Genomic DNA, 6,935 nt, shown 5'->3' with positions numbered 1-6,935 from the left:
TCAGGAGATCAAGACCATCCTGGCTAACACGGTGAAACCCCGTCTCTACAAAAAAAAAAAAAAAAAAGAATAAACTATAATTTCCAAGGTGTTATCAGTGGAGTACTTAATTTTATATTAACCTTTTTGATAAAATGAAGACAGAAAAAACATGTAGATGTATTTACAATGTACATATACAAATGTGTGTACATATATATGTACACACACTGTGTGTGTATAAATCCATACATAAATACAATTTTACTAAGCTCAATCAAATTTTCAAAGAGTAAACTTCAGACGTCCAAATTTCTCAATATTATCCTTCTTTACTATGTCAGACTGGTTTCACTTATCTATTGCTACGTAGCAGGGAATCCCAAAATTTAGCAGTTCAAAATTATAGCCACTTTATTTGAAAATAATTGTATGGGTCTGGTATTTAGGAATGATTCTGCAAGAATAGCTTGCGTATGCTCCACAATACCTGGGGCCTCCAATGGGATGGCTTGAGGGGCTAAGAGTTAGTTTCTTGGCTTATTCCCTGTGTTGGCTCAGTTGGTGCTAGAGGATCCAAAATGGCCTCTCCAGTAGCTTGGTGTCTTGGTGTTGACTGTGTTGTAGGGTAACTCAGTTCTCGCCAACATATCCTCTTTCTCGTATTTATGGACTTTCATCATTCAGTAATCTAGTCTAAACTTCTACACATAGTGAGTTGCTTCTAAAAGGACAAAAATACAAGCTTGAAAAGTTTCCTAAGGCTTAGGTCTGGAGCTGGTAAAACATCACTTCCATCTTATCCTATCGGGGAAAGAAATCAAAAGACCAGCCAAATTTGAGGGACAGAAGGCATTGTTAGTGGTTATTCTGGAAACAACCTACCCCAAGACCTTACTAGCATGACATTTTTCTTCCAAGGAGCTAAAGTTTATCTGTCATATCAGGGTTGATATTCTAAGGAAAATACAAATAAATCAAGAAATTTTATAGTAACATAAAACCTCAATGAATTTGGGGAATGGTGTTTTCTATTAGGTTAACATTTCTTGCTAAGTGACAGTTAACTGAGTTTATTTCAGTTCATCGTTGTTTGGACTATGCATCATTAGCTTACCAAGCCTCTTTCATTCGCAGTCATTTATATATTTATTCAACAAAAGTTTACTGAGCATATTTTGTGTGCTAGGCACTGGTATGAGTGCTGGAAATGCAGCAGAAAACAAAACCAGTAAAATCCCCATCCTCAAGAAGTTTACCTTCTAGTTGAGAAGTCAAATAATAAATCAGTAATTAAATATATATGTGTGCATAATATATAAATTATATATCATATAACTATAACATATAACAAATATATTATAGTCTGTTAATATACAATTAATATTATAGATTATTATATGATATATACACAATACACTGATATATACATTTAATTACTGGGTCATACATTTAATTTAATAACGTCATAACTTATTGCAACTTGATGTATCTTAGGTCACACATCCAATTTAATTAAATTGTTATTAAATTAAATTGTTAAGTGAAAGTTAACTGAGTTTATTTTAGTTCATAAACTGAGCTGGTATTGTTGAGAGGGTATTGCAGTGATGCAGGTGGGACATGGATGTGGCTGGGTCTAAGGAGTTTCTATGATAGGTGATAAGATGCATTTAAAGGTAGAACCAATGATGTTGGCTAATGGATTGGATGAGAAGTGCATGAAAAAGGGAGGAAGCAATTTAATTAAATTAGATGGGTGACCTATGATACATCAAGTTGCAATAAATACTATGAAGAAAGATATAAAAATTGAGGTGATAGAGAGAGACTAGCAGTACATTTTTAGAAAGGATGATCAAGGAAGGTCTCTCTTGACAAGGTGGAGGTTTTGCAGAAGTCATAAAGGAAGTGAGAGAATGATTTCTGTGTATATGTTAGGGGATTGGGAAATTTGGGGTAGATGAGATAGCAAGTGCAAAGGTCCAAAGGTGGGAGCCTGCAAGGAAACCAGAGTTGCTGGAGTGCAAGATGAGGAGAGGCATGGGGTCAGAGGGGTAGCAGGGAGCCAGATCACACAGGCTTTGCAGGATAGGGCAAGGATTTGGAATTTTACTCTGAGTGAAATAGGGAGTCACTGTAGATCTTGAGCAGAAGCATGACATGATATGGATTACATTTTAAAGGATCACATTGGCTGCTGTATGAACTATAGCGAGGCAAGGGTAGAGGTGGGAGACATGTTGGGAGGATATTGCAGTGATGCAGGTGAGACAAGGATATGGCTGCATCTAAGGATTTTCTATTATAGGTGATGAGATGCATTTAAAGGTAGAACCAATGATGTTGGCTAATGGATTGGATGAGAAGTACATGAAAAAAGGAGGAGGTAAGGAAGCCTCCAAAGTTTTTTGCCCAAGAACAGATTAGGTGGTGGGACAATTGACTGAGGTAGATACCCTCTTTAATTTCACCTTTAATGAAAAATACCAATCTTAGCTGTTCATTTGAAGATCTTGTATGTGGCTTTGCGTCATTATTTTAAATATATATCTCCAATGTGTATAGAATGTGATGCCTTGTTATGAACTGTACTTTCTGTGCTGGCAATAGAGCAGACATCAAAAGTGGCTTTAAAAAACTTTTAAATAAAAAGTATACTGATGTCAACTTGTTTTGTGGTCATTTTTTTCTTTGAAATAGAGAACAGAAAAAAAAAGTATGCGTTGTTCTGTTGAGTTACGCTTTCTGTTATTTTTTATGATACTTAGCTCATCACTGACTAATTCATCAATGAATAAAATAAATTTTAAACTATGACAAGGATAAAACAAAGAGGACTTTAGCAGTCACCAGAAAAAAACACTCTTCGGAAAATTAACATTGCTGCTTCAGAGTCAACTATTTCAGCCTCCTCATTTTTACGTTTTGTGGGATTTGCGTTTCTTCACCAAGAACTAAATGTGGCAAGACAATATTAAAATAGGAGACAAAAAAATAGCAGGAGAAAGGACCCCTCAAAAAGCTACTAAAAGCACCTGATCACCTTGTTCTTATTTCATAAGGCTATGCATATTTATTACCTGCCATCCTCGAGGAAAAATAATCGAGGAAGGAAAATCGACGAGGCCCTCCTTGAAGTAATAACAGATTATCCCTTTCTGTCAATATTCCTTGGCTGCTGAGAAATGCCCTGGTGAACCTTGGCTAGGTTCTCAACGTTATAATTTTCTGAGTGGGAACATCATTGCTTGCTTTTCTCTGCAGTGGTTTCTTCTCCTGCGGCGATGCTGGCTACTTTTTGGGTCTGCTTGTGAGCCCTGTACTCTCACTGTAGAAAGTTCTCCTATTATCATTTTTACCACCTGCCTCTGATAGTCGGGCTGAGACTGACTCACTAGGGAACCTGATAAAATATTGAAACAACTCAGCCAAACTGCCCAACATCCCTTGCTGACCCCAAAGACCTTGCTCCCATCTTCAAACCAAAGTCCTTTCTCCTGTCTCATCCCTCAGAGAAAGACTCACCCAGGACATAGGGATAACTATTAAATTTGACAAACTTAACAGAAACATATTTTCTATGAGGCCAAACATGTATATTTTTATTGGTAGCACTGATCCAAGCAAAATGGAGACAGATGGTAGCACTGATCCACGCAAAATGGAGACAGATGGTAGCACTGATCCACGCAAAATGGAGACACAGCTCCTCCACTTAGGAAGCCAGGGAGACCAGGCAAGGTGGTTCATGTCTGTAATCTTAGCACTTTGGGAGGCCGAGGCAGGCAGATCACTTGAGGTCAGGAGTTTGAAACCAGCCTAGCCAACCTGGTGAAACCCCTTATCTACTAAAAATACAATTAGCCGGGTGTGGTGGCATGTGCCTATAATCTCAGCTACTCAGGAGGCTGAGGCAAGAGAATCACTTGAACCCAGGAGGCCGAGGTTGCAGTGAGTTGAGATCGCACCACAGCACTCCAGGCTAGGTGACAGAGAAAGAATACATCTCAAAAAAAAAAAAAAAAAAAAAAAATCCACGAAGAACTTAAATTCAGTTTTCTAAACGTGTTTAGTTTATCCTCAAAACTACCAACGCACAAAACCCAGATTGGTACAATTTCTGTTTTACTGAAACAGCTTCGTGATTCATATTTGAGAATATTTATAAAATTATTTGTACAGAACCTACTGTGTACAGATGGCTGTGCTAAGCATTATGTAGATAGACACATGCAGTCTGGGTTGAGAGTGTATTGGTTTTCTGTGACTGCTATAACAAATTACCACAAAATAGTGGCTTAAAACAACCCAAGATTATTATCTTATAGTTATGGAAATCAGAAGACTGGCACAAGTCTCACTAAGCTAAAAACAGGATGCCGGCAGGATTGTGCTCCTTTCTGGGAGCTCAGGAAGATAATCTGTTTCCCTGACTTTTTCAGCTTCTAGAGGCTCTGCCCATACTCCTTGGCTCTTGACTCTCTTTATCCATCTTCAAAGCCAGCAATATTGTGTCTCCCTCTGAATTGTCTTCCTTAGTCTCAACTCCCTCTGACTTCAGTCAGAAAAGATTTTCTGCTTTGTTTTTCTTTTTCTTTTTTTTTTTTTTTTTTTTGAGACAAAGTCTTGCTCTTGTCCCCCAGGCTGGAGTACAATGGCGTGATCTCGGCTCACTGCCACCTCCGCCTCCCGGGTTCAAGCAATTCTCCTGCCTCAGCCTCCAGAGTAACTGGGATTACAGGCACCTGCCACCATGCCTGGCTAATTTTTGTATTTTTAGTAGAGATGGGGTTTCACCATGTTAGCCAGGCTGATCTCGAACTCCTGACCTCAGATGATCCACCTGCCTCGGCCTCCCAAAGTGCTGGGATTACAGGCGTGAGCTGCCGTGCCCAGCCCGTTTTCTGCTTTTAAGAACTCATGTGATTAGGTTGAATGCACCCGAATAAACAAGATAATCTTCCTGTTTCAAGATCCTTAACCTTAATCATATCTGTAAACTCCTTTTTGTCATAAAAGGTAACGCATTTACAGGTTCCCATAATTAGGGTATAGAAATTATTGGGGGCCATTATTCTGCCTTCCACAGACATACCTGATAGAGTGAGACCAGAGGCTACCTTTTATATCAAATAGTGTTGAATCCTGAAGTTTTAAAAATTTTTAATATTTCAATGTGAATAAAAGAAAATATGCATAATTTTTTTCTCACCCCCATTTGTTTAACTCCAATATTCATAGTTTGTGACTTAATATTTAGGATTACAAAAATGGAATGAGTTTGTTTTATTCAAACCCATTTCAATACATCCAAGAAACTGTTTTACTCAAGCATCTCATTTTCCTACGAACCCATCTATTATGGATTGAATTATGTACCCCTCACCAAAATTCTTATGTCGAAGCCCTAATCCCCAGAACCTCAGAATGTGACCTTACTTGAAATAGGGTCATTGCTGATGTAATCAGTTAAACTGAAATGAGATCATTATACTGGAGTAGGACGATGATCCAATCTGATTGCATATGACATGTGGACATGAAGGCAGAGATCAGGGTGACACTTGTACAAGCTGAGAAATGCCAAAACTGCCAGCAAACCACCAGAAGCCAGGGGGAGGCATGAAACACATTCTCTTTCACAGCCCTCAGAAGGAACCAACCCTATTGACACCTTGATTTCAGACTTGCAGCTTCCAGAACTGAGAGGCAATACATTTCTGGTGTTTAAGCCACCCAGTTGATAGAATGCTGTCATGGCAACCCTAAGGAACTCATACACCATTCAGCTCAGGGAAACTACTCAGGAGGCCTGGACCCGGCCAGTTGTGTTGGGTTGTGCTAAGATTGATAAACTCAATCCAAGTGTGCAAATGGGTCCAAGGTATGCTATCTTTTGTGTGTATGGGTATGCGTGTGTGTCTGTGTGTGTGTGTACACAAATATTTTCAATATTTCAAATATTGAATTTTAAAATATCGGAACTTATACTTGACTGGGAATTAAACGGTAGGTGTAACAGACCAAGGGACTTCCTAAAGTCAATAAACCCAAAATTTAGAACTCTCTTTCTGTTGGTCTTACAACTTCAATAATCAAATAAAACTCAACCTGTAAGTTTATATGGACTGTGGATTGGCCTTTTACACTATCTGAAATGTAATCAAATTAGTGTTTTATATATAAGATCTTTTACATAGCATGAGCCTTTATCTTAACATTTTTACTTTATTTACTTACATATGTTTATTAGGGCATGTATCCAGTTCATATCTGTATGTCCAAGGATCATTTGTGAGAGTATCAGTTAATATTTCTATCACAGACAATGTGATGTTAAACTTTTTTCTCCTTTCCAATGGCGTGAGACAAGAATTAATCCCACTTTCTTGTCAAGAAAATCAATTTGTCATTCAAGAAAGTTAGAGATAATATGTTTCAAAGACATTTTGTTTAAAAGTTATATGTAATTGTTTCATAAGGTCTTATATGGAAAAACTGAAATGGGCAGAAGTTTAATAAGCTGAGGATCTAGCTAAGCCATGCGGAAATTCCTGACCCACAGAAACCACGAAATAATACATTTTTTTAAAACCTACTTTTTGTGGCAACGTGTTACACAGCAATCAGTAATTAATATAGGCAGTAACGCTTTGAGCGGAGTGTCTATGTGGTTTTTTTTTCTCACCTTTTATCTGTAGTGTGTAGCACAGCACCTGAGACACAGTGAATACTGATGGACGAAGATGGCAGTGTGGGGCATATTATATGCCAGGATCAGGGAAACTTACAATTGAGCTAAGAAGGTCTCATTAAAATGTGTGAAGCAATTTGGAAAAAATTCAATGTGGTTTGTGACCTTAAGTGTTTGGAGATGAAGCCTGAGCCTCACCTGAAAGGTGTGGGGAAAATGCAGGTGGATGAAAGGGAGATGGGGACCTTTGAGAGCTGTG

This window comes from Papio anubis, chromosome 10 (assembly GCF_008728515.1).
Source record: "Papio anubis isolate 15944 chromosome 10, Panubis1.0, whole genome shotgun sequence".
Classification (NCBI taxonomy): Eukaryota; Metazoa; Chordata; class Mammalia; order Primates; family Cercopithecidae; genus Papio; species Papio anubis.
The sequence above is the reverse complement of the archived record's forward strand: the minus strand, read 5'-3'. Positions refer to the sequence as shown.